This window comes from Schistocerca gregaria, chromosome 7, assembly GCF_023897955.1.
Source record: "Schistocerca gregaria isolate iqSchGreg1 chromosome 7, iqSchGreg1.2, whole genome shotgun sequence".
Lineage (NCBI taxonomy): Eukaryota > Metazoa > Arthropoda > Insecta > Orthoptera > Acrididae > Schistocerca > Schistocerca gregaria.
The window spans coordinates 194,736,082-194,755,623 of record NC_064926.1 but is presented as its reverse complement, the minus strand read 5'-3'; the positions used below and the strand labels follow the sequence as shown (position 1 = coordinate 194,755,623).

At 37.8% G+C, this 19,542-nt stretch overlaps 1 protein-coding gene across 7 annotated transcripts in view; it reads right to left on the bottom strand.

Moving 5' to 3' along the window:
* Positions 1-19,542, bottom strand: part of LOC126282049 (glycine receptor subunit alpha-3) — a 692,635-nt gene that overhangs the window by 65,729 nt on the left and 607,364 nt on the right. The gene's annotated exons all lie outside the window — the stretch shown is intronic.

The following is a 19,542-nucleotide window of genomic DNA, read 5'->3' as shown; positions in this document are numbered from 1 at the left end:
ATTATGCCATATTTAATTACAGAATGCACATAGGAGTAGTATACATTTAACAGGCTGGCTTTGCTGCAACAAGTTTTTAAGATCCGTATCATGTAACAGGTTTTGCTTGGTTTTCTTTGCAAATATTCAATATGTACCTCCCATTTTGTGTTGTTCTGGAGCGAGAGTCCCAGAAATTTAGTGCTGTTAACATTTTCAAGAAGTCTGTCCCTAAGTTCTATTTCTATGTTTGGGTGGTGTCTTCCTTTTACATTATAGAAGTTCAGTGCTACTATCTTTTCTTTGTTTATAATTAGCTTGTTGTAGCTGAACCACTGTTCTACACTGTTCATTGTTTGTACAGCGGAGTCTTTTAGTTTTTCTTCTGTTTTACCACTAATAAGGAAGCAAATTGGAGGGTAGTTTGGCAATACTTGTTGTACATAAGATCATTGACATAGAGGAGAAACAGAATGGGTCCTAATACTGATCCTTGAGGGACACCATATTTCACATTTTCATATCCTGAATAGAAGTAGCTGATTTTGTTATGGTCAGTATATTGCACTTCAACCACCTGTTTGCGACCACATAGGTATGTCTTGAGCCACTCATTGGATATACCTCTAATTTCTAACTGGTCAAGCTTCTGCAGTAGGGCATTATGGTCAATGACGTCAAAAGCTTTAGATAAATCAAGACATATGCCTGTCACAAACTCACTTGAATCCAGTTTAGCATAGATTTCATTAAGAAATTCAAATATTGCACTTTCAGTTGAACAGCCTTTCCTGAAGCCATGCTGTGAAGAATTTTATTTTTATTTAGGAAATCAGACAGTCTCTTATATATATATATAAAAAAAAAAACTTTATCTAAAATTTTAGAAAATACAGGCAGTAGGGCTATTGGTCTACAATTTGAAACACATTCTGGATTTCCTTTTTAGAACAGTGGTTTCAGCTTTGCTGTTTTCAAACATGAAGGGAAGGTTCCTGATGCCAGGGAGCTGTTGCACAAATGTGTCAAGGGTTCAGCTAGGGCAAGACAACATTTTTTAATAATTGCATCTGGTATTCCATCAATTCCACATGAGTACCCTGTTTTCAAGGTTTTTATAACTGATAAAATTTCTTCAGAATTTGTGGGTGAAAGGAACAAAGATGTAGACACATTTCTCACACTATTGTGTTCTTCCAGTCCACTCACCAACTGTTCACTTACGTTTGCAAAATATTTGTTGAAGGTCCCTGCAATTTCTGTTGGGCAAGAAATCATCTGACCTTCATAACATAAGTTCATATTTTTATATTGTTTAGTTTCACTTGTTGTTTGATTTTTTATAACTTCCCATATATCTTTAGATTTGTTTTTTTGATTTTTCAATGTATTTGTCATTTGCCATTGTTTTAGCTTTTCTTACATCATTTTTGAGGATCATCTTGTAATTATTCAGGTACAAATGAAATTCAGGAGGCATGTTCTGTGTCTTTGCTATAGTGTGTAATCTTCTTTTGTCTGCACAAGATATTCTAATATCTGTTGTAATTCATTTGTTCTTTTTGAAGTTAGGTTGACATTTATGCTTTTTTAATGGAAATGCAGCTTCAAAGTATGACATGAAATTTCCATGAATTTTTCAAACTTTTTGTTAGTATTTTCACAAGTATACACTTCATACCAAGTTTCTGCACTTAGTCTCAGTACAAAAAGGTTTATTTGTTTGTTATGAAATTCCTTGCTTCTTTTATAAGTTCCTCTTTCTCAGTCGTTTCACTTGGGATGTGCAAAGCAATAAACTGTGCATAGTGATCACTGAAGCCAGTATTAAGATTCTGGGCACAGAAATTGTGATTTACATTTGTGTTTATTAATATCTAATCAATTGTGGAGCTAGTTCTTGGCGTAACTTTTGTAGGAGAGTCAATGGCGATTTTTATGTTATATGTTTCCAGTAGGGTCATCAAGCTTTGCTCGTCTTTTGAGATTTCTTGAAAATCTATATTAAAATCTCCACATATGATCACTGTTTTGTTGAAGTTTTTTATAGTATTTAAAGCTGCTTCTAGTTGGTGACAGAAATCATTTAAGTTCCCATCAGGGCTCCTATATATACTGGCTATCAATTGTAGGATTACAGTTGAGTGCACCAAATGGATATGAACTGGAAACTAATTACTGCAGAACAAATATAAAACATGATGGTGTAGCTCTTTCTGTTGACAAAAAATTGAAACTAAGTTACAAAGTTATAACTTTAAATGATCTTTGTGTAGAAGCAAACTTTGAGTTTGTAGCAGTGTTGTTCCCAAAACTACGAATAATTGTTGTCGCTACATCATCTTCCAAACTACAATAAAAACTTGTTTGTAGAAACTCGTCAAGAACCAATAAAACTGTAAAATAGGAGCAAAAACTGCAAAGTGTTAATGTTTGGTGACATTAATATAGACATTGGGTATCAAAGTGGGACAATAAGCTATTTATTAAATACATCAACTTCATTCAATTTTTACCGTATAAATGACTATCCCACCATATTTACAGCATGCATGGATAATGTAATGTGCAACTTTCAATTACACAGAATGCAGTCAAATACTATTGATGTAGCTATCTCAGCTCATTAAGGAGTGTGGCATAGACTATCTCTAAATAATAAATTAAATAGCTGTTCTGCTGAAAGTGGAAGACTAAGCTGAGTCATTAATCATCACAAATTAAATCAGCAGCTAAAAATTCCACTCGAGCAGGCCATGAAGGCACAACGGTACTGTCATCATCAGCTAAAAAGAAAATTAAACTTTATAAACTGGACTAAAGCAATCGTGCAGGATATGAAAGCAAATGTGTCAGCAACTGCATTAAAAAAGCACTAATGGAAACCTTTAGTGAAATCTGTCTTACATATTATAAGATTCAGTGCAAGCAGAAACCGTCTACTAAATCTAAAAGCATAAGCAACTGGTATGCACCACAACTAAGCAATAAGAATCATGATGCTCCTGTGCTGTTATATGTTAAACAACAGTATAGCTTATAATGAAATGTTCACAACAGTAAAAAGGCATTATAAATAAGAAATCAAGTTAGATAAATGTTAAGTAAATGATGAACATATTCTTAATGTAGAAAACTGACACAAAGCAGCATGGGATGTCAATAGAACAGGGATAAATTATCAAGAGAAAGCCAATGGTATAATTGCACCACCAGATAAATTAAACACACATTTTAACAACCCCCTCTCAGGCATCAAGGTAGAGGAATATGTGAACAAATACATAGCTCTACTGCAAACTACAAACAATAATACAAAAGGTAGTCTTTGCTCAACTGATGAAACTAGCTGACAAGTCAATGAAACAATAGATAACACACAACCTGCGAACTTGAGTTTGTTATGGAATCTTGGACTTTATCATCAAACAAACAAAAAAAAGAAATTTTAATACCACCAACAGATAATGTAAACAAGATGTTAGATGGAGATGACTGCCCAGAATGTTTGAAAATCTCTATAATTAGATCTGGAAAAAGTTGAAAGAAGAATTGCAAGGAAAATACAGTGATGGTGAATACAAACTAAGACCAGAGAGCTCTATTTGAAAATATAAAACCTAACTGATGTAATAGGGAAAAGAAGACTGCAGTTTTATGGACACACACACTATATGAATAACAACAGGCTAACCAACCATATCTTCAACATACTAAACAGTTACAATACCAAACCCACATAATTCACTGAAATTGACAAACAATTTGAAAAATTGGAATTAGAATGAATGCTGGAGTGGGATGGACCCAGGAAGAAAAGAAACAACACTTTCAAATGATGAAAAATGTCTGGGAGCAACAAAAGTTAAATGCAAAGAAAAGGAAAGCAAAGCTGAATTCTCATACCATTCATGAGGATTGCTCAAAGAAGTAAGTAATAAATCTGTTTATAAAAAGTGCAAACCACATCACCAGATAATTACCAATCCACCCCGCTTGTCTCAATAATGTCTGAGGTAATCTTGTATTGTATGCAACAACAGCTTAGCCAGCATTTTCAACGCAGTTTACTCATTTTTGCACATTACAGTTTCTCTCTGGCCTCTCTACTGTTAAAACAGTTGAAAACATTACAGCAAAAGTGTATAACTGCTTTGAGAATAAGTCAGTGAGTTCTACAACAGTACTTGATCCAAGTAAAACCTTTGACCCAGTTCCCATAACATGCTAGCTAAAAAGGTAGATCACTCTGGAATAAGAGAGAATGCTTGTAACTTACTAAAATCCCAGCTGAGTAACAGGAAGCAGCTTGTATGTCTAGTCAATCAAAAATCAGATTGATTACCAGTCATAAAAGGAATGCCTCAGATCTCAATTTTGGGCCATTTTTATTTTACACTGTATATTTGAATGACCAGCCCACAGTATTACTGTGGAAATCAGTGTTCTACATGGATGACACTATACCAACTGCACATGACAGCAGGATGGAGGAACTACAACCTTATATAGCCACACTAAAAGACATACGCAGCACATGGTTTAAGCTAAATGTACTGCAAGTAAATGATGTAGAAAAAAACTGAGGACATATTATCGAATTTAAATGCACTGAAAGAGGGTAGTAAGTCAGCAAAACTTGTTTTCATGGGATACTCATACAGGAAAGGTATGTAATAGCACAAATTAAGATGCAGTATTAACAAAATGCTCTCATTAGGGGAAATCATGGGTGTATTTAGGCCTAGAGCAGCATTCACACTGGCTGTGCCATGGAAAACAAAGAAATAATGTTCCTTGCAGCTCAGCATGGCCAGTGTGGACATCAAGTCGCACTGCTCTGCAAAACAATGAACAATTTTGGTGCAATGTCAGTACATCAGAGGAAATAGTTTGCTCATGTGGAGATCTGTTTGGATGATGTTCCTCATTTCCCATTTTTATTGATGGGCACTGCTTCATTCTGTGCCGTTCTGCATTCCTCTTCAGCATTCTGCACTGCTCTTTGTCACATGTCCAGTGTTAATATGCCTTAACCCAGATATGGCTGTTTTCTTCAGGAAGCATTTTTACAGAGGAGCTTAAAACCACTTATCTTACTTGTTTATCCTACCTTGCAACATATGGCATTAGTATACACTTCAAACAGCTGACCCTTTCCTTTGGTTAAAGCAATATTTAGCTTTCATTGTTGATCACAATTATTCTGTGTGTGTGAGAAATCTTGGTTTGCTGAAAATGGATTATCTGCCTGAAGTTCAAGTTGATGGGTAAGTATAAATTCTCCGTGTTCTTCAGTATTAGAGATATAACTGTACACATATTTTCTCAGAATGTCATGTTACTACAGTAAATGATAAATGGATATTTACAATGTGAATATATCCTCAGTGATTGCCATTTAAAGCGCATCCTTCTATAAGGGCAGTAGCTTTATGCATACAAAAATCAGACACAATGTTTTCTGACATTTCTCTTTTGCTCCAACATAATTACATGTGCTTATACAATACTTAAGAACAAAAGTATATACTCTGGTTTAAGTCACTAAAATTAAGATAATATGCTCTTATGGATATTTATCATCATTCAAATTTTTGAATTTGTGTTGTTTGTTATATCAGAATCGAGAACCCAAATTTATGTTTTGTTGTTTCATATATACCCATATAAAAAATCCTGCTTGTGAACAATTGGTTTGTAAGCCACACTTTTTCAATAGGATTGCTATTATTTCATTATATGAAAATCAAATGCAAGACCTAAATACTATTAAAGGTAATGCTGATATAAGCAAAAACTCACACTTCGTAGACCCTTTCTTTCTTTCTTTCTTTTTTTTTTTTTTTTTTTGCTTGGAATGATTGGATGAACTTTATGAAATTGTGAAGAGTGCTGATGATAACTTGCCTGGAAACAGTTTGGATGTTGCTTTTTTAGCACTCACGAGTACTGACAGATGAAGATTCTGATGATGAAGATGCACCAAATATTAATAATGTTGCAACAAGTCAGTTGAAAGCTACAGCCACAATTTGCAATAAGGACATGCCTAATAATATAAAAACTCTGAATCCATCAATTTTGACGAATGATGGGGGTATTGATTGTTTAACTTTGCTACCTTCCACATCCACTGCTGCAGTATCCTATGCACACGGAAAAAATCTGCAGCACCAAAGGGAAGAAAATCAACTAAACCATCTCATAAGTACAACTGGGTAGAACAGCCACTTTGACCTACAACCAAAGAATGGCCACAAACGAGTACTGTAAAACATTCATTGAGTGTACCATTAGAATTTTTTGAAATACTTTTTGATAGGAATGTTATAAGAATGATGGTGAAATACACCAACCAATTTGCTACAAAGAAGAACAGTTTTGGAGATTGCTCTGAAAAGGAAATGAAGTGCTTTTAGCTAGTTTGCTTCTTAGTGGTTATGTCATCTTGCCAAGGAAATACACCTATTGGAAGATTTCAATTGATGTACACAACATTTTAGTTTGTAATGCAATATCCAGGGACCGCTTCAAGTTCGTTATGTCAAGTACTTACATTTGCTACAACGATCAACTTGATGGTACTGACATATTTTCTAAGGTTCAGCCTCTTATATGCTTGATAAAGGAAAAAAAAATGCAGAGAACATACACCTCATATGCAAAACCATTTAGTTGACCAAAGCAGAGTTCCTTATTCTGGGTTCAAGGAGCAAAACCGTTTATTCAAGGCAAACCTATAAGATATGGGTTTTAAGTTCTGGTGTGTAGAGTGAAGTAATTGATATCTGATATGGCTGGAACCATACCAAATAGCTGGTACATTGTCAGAAAAATATGCACACAATGATTTTGGTTATGGAGTAGCCATGACATATGTTGACCAACTGGAAGAGCTGCTGTGTAGACTGTATTTTGATAATATATTTACTTCATTTCATCCTCTGTGTAACTTGCATCTAAGAAATATCCAGACCAAAGGTACAATAAGAACCAACCAAATTGGTAAAGATTGTAATCCCAGAAGGGAAAAGAACTGGAAAAGAAACCTAGAGGGACAGCTGACTTCAGATCTGAGAATTCAGCCAATATGTTAATGGCTTTATGGGTTGATAACAACATGGGGGTCGACAGAAGTGCCCGATCCCAAGTGTCGGATTTGACTCGTGACATAAGGGTGTTGTGGTGTGTGACATCATGACGGCGCGAAGTTTGGTATGTGAGTGTGGTGTGTTTGTAGATGTTGTTGTGTTGTGGTTTGTTGTGCCCTCTGGTGGTATGTTCAGGGTTTTCATTTGTGCGGTATAATGGGCTCAGTTTGCTCTTGCTCATTATCCAGAATTGTTCGAGTGTCAGCTGTTTTGTAGTGGAATTCGTTTCAGTGAGTTAACGATTTTGTGGTTTTGTGTGAAGGTTAATTTAGTGTTATCTGCTGTATGTCGTGTGGAAATTTTAGAAAAATTATTCAGTTGTTGTTTTTTGTTCAGGAATGGATATGACAGACAAAATTAACAGTGCGTGTCTCAGGAATATGATGGGGAACACTCCTTTGGAACTGATCAAGTTTTTGCAGATTTTCGGTTTAATTGCCGAGGTTGTGGCGAAGAAATGAAGTTGGCTAAAGTTCCGGCATCTCAGACCAGGGACGGTTATATGTGGCGCTGTCGGAAAGATGACATTTGGCATTCCATACGGCGCACCTGGTTTGAGAAGTCTAGGTTGGGCATGCTCAGGATTGTACTGGTGACTTATTACTTTTGTTATACATCCCCACACAGTTTTTGCGTGCATGATACTGGTGTGAGGTGAGAGGAGTGTGCTTGATTGGTTTTCTTTTTGCCGTGAAGTGTGTTCCGAGTTCATTAAGTACAGGGATAAGCTGGGGGGGGGGGGGGGAGGGGCATGGGGTGGTTGTGGAGGTGGACGAGTCACAGTTTGGGAAAAAGAAGTGTGGGAGGGGTAAGTCTGTGGTTGGTATCTGGGTGTGGGGAGCTGTTGTTCCGGAGGGCAGGTGTTCTGAATGTGTCTTTAGGGCTGCGGAAGGGAGGTCTAAGGCGGAATTAGTGGGGTTAACAGAGGAGTATGTAGAACCGGGGTCCACAGTAGTTTCAGATGCATTTTCTTCGTATAGGGGGTTGGGTGAGAGGGGATTCCATCATTTAGTAGTTAACCATAGCTTAGAGTTCAAAAATTATGAGACGGGGGGTTGCACAAATATAATAAAGGGGATGTGGTGGGCTGTTAAGTCAATGTTTGGGAGGGCGAAGAGGCACTCTTCCAACCTTCAGTCTCATTTAGATGAGTACTGTTGGCTAAAGAGTGTCCCTGAGGGGTATTGTGTTTTTTTTTTCGGGTTTTCTTAAGGGCTATCAGTAAAATGTATAGGCCGAAAGTGGTTGGTTAGAGTGGTCTGGGTAGGTGGGTGGGTGGCTGCGGCTCAGGATGGGGTGGGTGGTTTATTTCGTGTTAGAGTGTTTGTGAGGGGGGGGGGGGGTGTTGGTTTGTGTTTTAGTTGTAGAGGATCTATTTTGTTGAAGTTTTTGTTGAGTTGTGGTGTGTGATTGAGATTTTTTTATGTTGCATTTGGTTTTTGTTTGTGGGTTTTTTATTTTGGGGTGAGGGGGGATGTTGGGTTGGTTGGGAGGGGGGAGGGTTGAGGTGTGGGTGAGTCGGGTCTTTCTTTTGGTTGAGTATTTTTTCGTTGGTTTGTGTGTGTGTGTGTGTGTGTGTGCGCGCGCGCGCGCACGCCTGTGGCTGTGGCTGTGGCTGTGGCTGTGTGTGATTGTGGTGGGCAACCTAGTGTGTGGCACCGGAACTTTTTGTGGTAAGTTTTTATTGTTTTGTTTTCAGTGTATGCGTTGTGTGTTGGGGTCTAGGGAAGTGTTTTATGAAATGTGTGGCTGTGTATGTTGGTACTGGCATCGGGAGATGTTTTTGAGTTATATAGGTCAAGGGAAGTGTCCGATTCCATATGATATTGTGTTTAGTGGTATCTGGAGAGTTTTGTGATGTCGGTTGTTTTCGTTGTTTTGTGTGGTTTTGCATGGGGGGTGGGTGTCTAAATTTGTTTATATTTAGCTGGTAAACTGGACCACATGGTGTTTTTTCAAAGAATTGTCACCACAATTCTGGAACCAAAATGTGGTGTTGCTATGCAGAGAGGAAGACCACCTACAATGGCAAAAACTGATTCTATAAATGACATTATATTGCAGATTTTTCTCTGGATCCTGTTTTGGGAAAGAAGAAACGATGTCACTGTCACCAATGTAAAAAATAAATAAATAAATAAAAGTCATTACATTCAGTGTACCAGTTCATCTTTCCTGTTTCATACTGTTCTATTCAAAACTGTAAGACAGTATTGATCTGATGATTAAATGCTGACAATGTGTTAAGCGAATATTAATTCAGCTGAAGTTATTTCAGAAGAATGGGCCATTTTTCAAAAGCTTTTTTTTTGATTGATTTCTTTATTAATCCATGTAACAATTTACATTTTGTGGATTTCGTCAGCAAAATCATATACAATACAATATACCTACAAATTATGCACATAAAATTAATATTTACACAAATTTTTAAAGTATGTTACATTAGTTTTATATCCTTATGTAATTTTCTTATAGTACTGTAAAATTTTGGATTTCATATTTTAATTATTTCCTCTTGTATTACAATGCAGGCTACTTTAATTTCACTACATGTTTTAATTCAGATAGTCCGTTACTGCATAATAACTTTTATTTAATAAAAATTTTTTTAGTTTTGTTTTGAACTGTCCAATTGTGTCAATATCTTTTATATTTTGGGGTAATTTATTATACAATTTAACAGCATTGCACAACAAGCTCTGCTGCGTTTTAACTTTATTTTTTCTCTCTAGATGCAGATTGTATTGGTTTCTGGTTCCATAGCTGTGTACTAAAGAATTTTTAACATAGCAGTCAATATTTTTCTTTACATACATAATACTTTGAAAAATGTATTCACAGGGGACAGTTAGGATTTCCAGCTTTTGGAAATGTTCAAGGCAGTGAGCCCTACTGCCATTCTTGGTTATTATACGAATTGCTCTTTTCTGTAATTTGAAAACTATTTGAATATTTTTACTGTTGACTCCCCAAAATATTATTCCATAGGTAATAACAGAGTGGATATAAGAAAAATATACAGATCTGACACATGTAGTATCACACACTGCAGTCAGAATTCTGAGAGCATAGCATGCTGTAGCGATTCTGTTACTAAGTATTTTAATATGTTCCTCCCTCTTTAACTGATTATCAACATGCATACCAAGAAATTTTGTGTAGTCTACACATTCTATAGTTTCATCGTTTTACTTAAAGTTGTTATAGTGTGGTTTTTTGCAGACATAGAAGTTTACAGCATTTGTTTTTTTTTAAATTTAGTGTTAGTTTATTATTGGATGCCCCCTCACGTACACTGTTTAGTGTTTGTTCGGCTTTTTCTTTCAGTGCATCTGGTGATTTGTCATTGATTAGTACATTTGAGTCATCTGCAAACAATATTGTTTGTCCATGCTTGATGCTCTGTGGGAAGTCATTTATGTAAATGAGGAATAGTATTGGGCCAAGGACACTACCCTGTGGGATACCTATATTTACATAATTTGGGTCTGAAGTATACTTTACAATATAGTTTGAGTGACTTGAAATATGTGAGATTTCAGTTATCTGTCTTCTACTTTTTAGATATGACTGGAACCACTTTTTCACAAGTCCCCTTATTCCCAGTTCATCTAACTTATTTAACAATATGTTGTGGTTTACTGTATCAAACGCTTTAGTTAGATCAATAAATATACCTGTTGTGTAGTTCCCTTTATCTAACGCTTCTAGAATGTGATTTGTGAGGTCTGCTGTTGCTGATTCTGTGCTTTTCCCTGATTGAAATCCAAACTGGTCAACAGACAGTAAGTTGTATTTATTTAAATAATTCATTAGCCTATCTTTCATAATAGTTTCTAATATTTTTGCAAAGCATGAGAGTAGAGAAATTGGCCTATAATTTTCAATTTTTCCTGCATCACCTTTTTTGAAGAGAGGTAGTAATTTAGCATATTTTAAATAGTCTGGAAAGTAGCCCTGCTTGAAAGATTGATTTATAATATCAACTAAAGGTGGAAGTAGGCTCTTGATACAGTCCTTTGCAAATAAAAAGTATAAAACTATCATATAAATGTAACTCTGATTATAATTAAGTGATTAATTATAGTTTTCATTAAAATACAAACAAAAATAAGTCAGTCTCATCTGGTTGAAGCTGCCACTGTTTCTTTAAAATGTTTTATTCACAACTCTTAAAAAGAGAATGTGAACTTAACTCACAATGAAATGGATATGAATAACTGTGGTAACAATCAGCGCAAATTTCATGAGTGGTATGCTCACACAAAGAGAAAGGGACAGGTTTTGTTTCAGTAATGACATTACATTATGACATCTGATGTGGATTCTGAAAACACCGATCATGTAAATTCAACTCTCATGACACACTGAAACCTTTGAGTGAAGGCAGACAGGTAGATGCAGTATTTCTTGATTTCTGAAAAGTGTTTTACTCAGTGCTGCACCTATGCCTATTGTCAAAAGTACAATTATATGGGGTACCAAGTGAAATTTGTGACTGGATTTAGGACTTTTCAGTAGGGAGGATGCAGCATGTTATCTTGGATGGAGAGTCATCATCAAATATAAATGTAACTTCAGGTGTGCTCCAGGAAAGTGTGATGGGAGTGTGTTGGGACCCTTGTTGTTCATATTGTATATTAATGGCATTGCAGGCAATATTATTAGTAACCCCAGACTTTTTGCAGATGATGCAGTTATCTGTAATGAAGTACTATATGAAAGAAGCTGCATAAATATTCAGTCCGATCTTGATAAGATTTCAAATGGTGCATAGATTGGCACCTTGCTTTAATTGTTCATAAATGTAAAACATGCACTTCAAAAAATGAAAAACATAGTGTTTTAGAATTATAATGTCAATGAATCACTGTTGGAATAAGCCAGCTCATACAAATACCTAAGTGTAGTATTCTGTAGGAATATGAAATGGAATGATCAAATAGACTCAATTGTGGGCACAGCAGGTCGCAGACTTCAGTTTATTGGTAGAATATTGGGGAAGTGCAATCAGTCTACAAAGCAGATTGCTTACAAATCACTCATGTAACCAGTTCTAGACTATTGCTCAAGTGTGTGGGATCAAGGATGTAGCCAAAGGGAGGATCCAAGAGGTCTGGACCCCTCCATCACCAAAACGAAATTACCCAAGTTACCATGTTGTGAAATGGAATTATGTAAGGGGCGATCAGAGAGTTTCCACTTGCAGGCATTGCTGCAGCCCGTAGGCAACACCAAGTGATCCCGGAGTGGGTATATACCAATCGACATGTGAGCAAGGCATTCAGACATGCATGTGGTAAGTACGGAAATGTGCACTATGGTGATATTACGAAATACATCCAAACAGGACCAATGTGTTGTTATTCTCTTCTTGGCATCCATCAGAAAATAAAGAATGTGTGTGGAGTAGTATGTATGTCAAAGACCACCATTGTGGAGCAGTTGACAATGGGTGCTGCTGCTTCATGATTATGCCAGTCCCTATATCAAAATGTCACACTGCAGAAGTTACACCAGCCCAAATGGGAGACACTCAGGTGCACACCCTGTGGTACTGATCTCGCCCCCATGCAATTACCATGCCTTTAGTCCCTTGAAAAAGAACTTGAAAGGTCAATTATTCCTGTCAGATGAGGATATACAGCATGCAGTTATGCATTTATTCACACAGCAGGACACAGCATTTTACCAGAAAGGTGTCTTCAACTTGATATGTTGATGGGATCATTGCCTCAATGGACAGAAGATTTTGCCTGAGTGACATAACAAAATTGGACTGCACAGTCTTTGAACAGAAATTTCTTGATCACTTCCTTTAATTTGTTTTCAGTCATGCGACGTAAAAGACATATGCGCTATTGATTGTCAACAAGGTCATCAATAGATTTAAGCTATCAATTGTACTATTGGCTATCACCTTTCTCTGTTGTTGTTGTTGTTGTTGTTGTCTTCAGTCCTGAGACTGGTTTGATGCAGCTCTCCATGCTACTCTATCCTGTGCAAGCTTCTTCATCTCCCAGTACCTACTGCAACCTACATCCTTCTGAATCTGCTTAATGTATTCATCTCTTGGTCTCCCTCTACGATTTTACCCTCCACGATGCCCTCCAATGCAAAATTTGTGATCCCTTGATGCCTCAGAACATGTCATACCAATCAGTCCCTTCTTCTTGTCAAGTTGTGCCACAAACTCCTCTTCTCCCCAATTCTATTCAATAGCTGCTCATTAGTTATGTGATCTACCCATCTAATCTTCGGCATTCTTCTGTAGCACCACATTTCAAAAGCTTCTATTCTCTTCTTGTCCAAACTATTTATCGTCCATGTTTCACTTCCATACATGGCTACACTCCATACAAATACTTTCAGAAATGACTTCCTGACACTTAAATCTATACTCGATGTTAACAAATTTCTCTTCTTTAGAAAAGCTTTCCTTGCCATAGCCAGTCTACATTTTATATCCTCTCTACTTTGACCAATATCAGTTATTTTGCTCCCCAAATAGCAAAACTCCTTTATTACTTTAAGTGTCTCATTTCCTAATCTAATTCCCTCAGCATCACCCGCCTTAATTCAACTACATTCCATTATCCTCGTTTTGCTTTCATTGATGTTCATTTATATCCTCCTTTCAAGACACTGTCCATTCCGTTTAACTGATCTTGCAAATCCTTTGCTGTCTCTGACAGAATTCCAATGCCATCAGCGTACCTCAAAGTTTTTATTTCTTCTCCATGGAGTTTAATAATTACTCAGAATTTTTCTTTTGTGTTCTTTACTGCTTGCTCAATATACAGATTGAATAACGTCGGGGACAGGCTACAATCCTGTCTCACTCCTTTCCCAACCGCTGCTTCCCTTTCATGCCCCTCGACTCTTATAACTGCCATATGGTTTCTGTACAAATTGTAAGTAGCCGTTCGCTCCCTGTATTTTACCCCTGCCAACTTTAGAATATGAAAGAGAGTATTCCAGTCAACATTGTCAAAAGCTTTCTCTAAGTCTACAAATGCTAGAAATTTAGGTTTGCCTTTCCTTAATCTATTTTCTAAGTTAAGACGTAGGGTCAGTATTGCCTCACGTGTTCCAACATTTCTGCGGAATCCAAACTGAACTTCGCCGAGGTCAGCTTCTACCAGTTTTTCCATTCATCTGTAAAGAATTCACGTTAGTATTTTGCAGCTGTGACTTATTAAACTGATAGTTCAGTAATTTTCACATCTGTCAACACCTGCTTTCTTTGGGATTGAAATTATTATACTCTTCTTGAAGTCTGAGGGTATTTCTCCTGTCTCATACATCTTGCTCACCAGATGGTAGAGTTTTGTCAGGACTGCTTCTCCCAAGGCTGTCAGTAGTTCTAGTGGAATGTTGTCTACTCCGGATGTCTTGTTTCGACTCAGGTCTTTCAGTGCTCTGTCAAACTCTTCATGCAGTATTGTATCTCCCATTTCATCTTCATCTACATCCTCTTCCATTTACATAATATTGTCCTCAAGTACATCACCCTTGTATAGACTCTCTATATACTCTTTCCACCTTTCTGCTTTCCCTTCTTTGTTTAGAACTGGGTTTCCATCAGAGCTCTTGATATTCATGCAAGTGGTTCTCTTTTCTCCAAAGGTCTCTTTAATTTTCCTGTAGGCAGTATCTATCTTACCCCTAGTGAGATAAGCCTCTACATCCTTACATTTGTCCTCTAGCCATCCCTGCTTAGCCATTTTGCATTTCCTGTTGATCTCATTTGTGAGTCGTTTGTATTCCCTTTTGCCTGCTTCATTTACTGTGTTTTTATATTTTCTCCTTTCATCAATTAATTTCAATATTTCTTCTGTTTCCCAAGGATTTCTAGCAGCCCTTGTCTTTTTACCTACTTTATCCTCTGCTGCCTTCACTACTTCATCCCTCAGAGCTACCCCATTCCTGTCAATTTTTCCCTTATGCTCTCCTTGAAACTCTGTACAACCTCTGGTTCTTTCAGCTTATCCAGATGCCATGTCCTTAAATTCCTACCTTTCTGCAGTTTCTTCAGTTTTTAATCTACAGGTCATAAGCAATAGACTGGGGTCAGAGTCCATATCTGCCCCTGGAAATGTCCTACAATTTAAAACCTGGTTCCTAAATCTCTGTCTTACTATTATATAATCTATCTGATACCTTTTAGTATCTCCAGGGTTCCCTGTATTCACCTGACCAAAAGTCTTGTTCCTCCTGCCACCGAACTTCACAAATTCCCAGTGTATCTAACTTCAACCTATCCATTTCCCTTTTTAAATTTTCTAACCTACCTGCCCGATTAAGGGATCTGACATTCCACGCTCTGATCCGTAGAACGCCAGTTTTCTTTCTCCTGATAACGACGTCCTCTTGAGTAGTCCCCGCCTGGAGATCCGAATGGGGGACTATTTTACCTCCGAAATATTTTACTCAAGAGGACGCCATCATCATTGAACCATACAGTAAAGCTGCATGCCCTTGGGAAAAATTATGGCTGTAGTTTCCCCTTGCTTTCAGCCGTTCGCAGTACCAGCACAGCAAGGCCGTTTTGGTTTGTGTTGCAAGGCCAGATCAGTCAATCATCCGGACTGTTGCCCCTGCAACTACTGAAAAGGCTGCTGCCCTTCTTCAGGAACCACATGTTTGTCTGGCCTCTCAACATATACCCCTCCGTTGTGGTTGCACCTACAGTACGGCCATCTGTATCACTGAGGCACGCGATCCTCCCCACCAACGGCAAGGTTCATGGTTCATGGGGGTTCGATGGTACGTTAAAGATACTATATTTATTTATTTCTTACTCCATCGATCCATCTGTGATAAACGCACAAGGATATAGTGTGTGTCTGTAAACAATAAATACGAAGGTAGTAGTAAAGCAGTCAATCAGACAAAAGTAATACTACATGTTTGCTATACACAAATAACATAAGAGTGACAGATTACACCAAACGTTACACACACAAAGTGAAAACAAAATTAAAAACCAGTGCAAATGACTATGAATGTTACATGGGTATGGTACCTATATCATTGCTCAGACTTAAACTATGGTGTATCACACTCAAAATATCTGGTCCACACACCTAGGTGGTTTTTTCATTGTAGCTAAAATACTCTTCTAAACTTTAAAATGACCTTTCCAGAAGAAATTGCTTCAGATGCTCCCTAAAGGAGGAATGGTTATCATATTTGTTTTTAATATCTGGAGCGAGAGTCTGTCGCCAAGGCCAACTGTTGTACATTGTTGGCCTTACTCGAGTTCAGTTGTTATTTTGTTAATAAGTTTAGTTCTTACTTGTAGATGAATTTAATGTAAGTACTGCAATTTATTGTCTTTGTGTTGTGTTCTGTTCTGGTAGTTTTTAAGTTTGGACACGTTTGTAACAAGACGAGGAAAACTGATTATGATTCTTCCACTCTTGTTATGGTACGTTAAAGATACTCGTATGGATGCACTACTATAATGGTATAATTACCTACCTACAGCAGTTTAATGTTAGCACTGGAGTCATTATTTGAAGACTGGCAAGGTTTTGGGGTTCCAATATATCAATATTTTACAAGGATGTGTTACATTTCTTTAAAAATTTTGCTCAAAATTCTATCATTACTTGCCCAAATGGTAATATATTGCCCAGTCTCGGCACCTGGGTGGTACTCAAATTATGAAAACTGGTTCCAATACAGACAGAATGATGGGGAAGGGTTTGTGGAGAGCAGAAGGGATATGTGATAACAGTGCTTCTATAGTTCATTTGTTTCTAACATATCTTTTCAGTGGGCTGCTTAAATCTGTCCACACCAACTGTGATCTGCATCTCCACCACTCCTTTCATCCAAAATTTATATACACTTTTGTAATATCATAAGAACTGATGCCACAAATTCCCTGCACCATCACATCTTAAAATGCAAATAGGGCAATGCAAGTGATGTGGCTGGTATTTGCTCTGGTCTCCAAGCTAGAATTAAATAAATCAACCCTCTTGCTTTGTATATTCTGCATGCAGCTCACTTCTTTAACTTATAAGGAACTCCTAGAGTGTGAGGTCGCAAGTTCTTCAGGCTCATTTGAAAGTAATGAACAATTACAACAGGAAAAAATATTAGCTGCTAATGACTGGTCAAGTGCATCAGGTGGGTGACGGGAAATGAGTGTCTGGGAGGTGCAGAGATCAGTCTTCTATGGAATGTATTTATTCGACTTCACAAAATTGACCTCATCAACATTCAAGAAATGTTCAAAACAAACCATTAACTTGCACCATGAACACCAAATGAAAAACAATGGGCTCTGATGATCAAAAAGATTCGCACCATCAAGATTGAAGGTGAACTCCTTGGGAGCTACAAAACGTGCAGTATGTTCAGCTACGTATCCACTCTTAAAGAGTTCATATAGAATCATAATGGTGTTATGTGGTGATTGAACTGATGGACTGTGATGGCATATCCGAATGTGAAACAATCTGTTCTCCAGCTTCTGTGAAAGTGGTTATCCTTTAAGGTGTAGTTGCAGAGAGTATGGTAATATGTTTTATGACCACAGAACAAAGAAACATCAAGAGGCTGAATGTGTCCAATGATTCCAGGTGGGAAGAACTGCAATGTCACACAATTTTCGGGTCGACCGAAGCATCCGATCCCACCCGTCGAATAAATATACCAGTTACAATTGACTGGTTACACAAGTAACTTGAAATTGGACTACACTCACAAGAACATGTACGATACGACTGGAAGCTGTTTTGAATGCCAACGGGTTTCTCACCGCGGACTGGGCGGCTTTGACCAGTGACGTAAGGTTGTTGTGCTGTGTGATGTCATGACAGCGCGGAATTTATTTTGTGAGAGTGGCGTGTTTGTAGGTGTCGTTTTGATGTGATCGGCGGTGCTCTCTGGTGGTGTGTTAGGTGATGTTTTTGGTTTAGTTTGCGAGTGTGGCGTCGTGTGTGAATTTTGCTAAATTGCTTTTTTTTATGTCTTTGGTAGGTATGGATATGACTGACAGGGTCAACAGTTTTCGGTTGTCGGCTATTATGGGAGACAGTGTGTTGTCTCTAATAAAATTTCTTCAACTATTCGAATTTTTGGATGAAGTTGTGAAGTGTTCAGTATGTCGTGAAGAAATGAGGCTTACTTAAAGTACTGGCGTCTCAGACCAGAGACGGATGTATGTGGAGATGCCATAAGGATAACAGGCCAAGGGAAGTGTTCGATCCCAATTTATGGGATCAGGAGCTGCTGTTGAGCTATATAGGTCAAGGGAAGTGTCGGGTTCCAGATGATAATTGTGTTTGGTGGTATTTGGGGAGTTTAGTGATGTCGGTTTTTTCGTCGTTTTGTATGGGGGTGGGTGTCTAAATTTGTTTATATTTAGTTTGTCCCCACTCAGAAACTCCCTATTTCCCGCGCTTGTCCCGTTAGTGTCATTACACTCTTTGTGGAACGTGTGTGTGTTTGTTTTTCGATGGATTTTCGTCATCAGAATGTCTACGTAACGAATTTATATGCGCCATATTGAAATCGTGGTTTATTGTCGTTTCCGCCATATTTGTGAGAATCTGGCCTTGTGACACTAACCAAAATAGCCTTGCTGTGCTGGTACTGAGAATTGCTGAAAACAAGGGGAAACTACAGCCGTAAATTTTCCCGAGGGCATGCAGCTTTACTGTATGGTTTAATGATGATGGCTTCCTCTTGGGTAAAATATTCTGGAGGTAAAATAGTCCCCCATTCGGATCTCCGGGCGGGGACTACTCAAGAGGACGTCGTTATCGGGAGAAAGAAAACTGGCGTTGTAGGGATCGGAGCGTGGAATGTCAGATCCCTTAAATCGGGCAGGTGGGTTAGAAAATTTAAAAAGGGAAATGGATAGGTTAACACTAAGCAGATTCTAAAGGATGTAGGTTGCGGTAGGTACCGGGAGATGAAGAAGCTTTCGCAGGATAGAGTAGCATGGAGAGCTGCATCAAACCAGTCTGAGGACTGAAGACCACAACAACAACACGGGTCAAAGCAGACGGGCGGGATCTGACGCTTCCGCATTTCCCAATTTTCATATGGGATAGCTTGCTCTAAACGAGTATGATTTTTCTACACAGACCATGAATCAAGCAAAAGCAATTTATTTTGGCCAACTATTGCAGAGCTCATACCATAGTTGTAGTTCTCTTGGGCCCATTTTCCCACTCTTGCCTTGCTATGACATAAAGAGTTCCAACTAGCCTTTCAAATCACGCACACGAGAAAGAACCGTAGGGGGCAGAGCACATCTAACTTCACGCAGCACAATAAATAACTTTCCAACCTGTTTACCATCCAGATTAACAGCGCTGTCAGTGTCATCATTTACGTTTAAGTGTTGTGTTACAGCCATTATGGACATTACAGCAGCCAC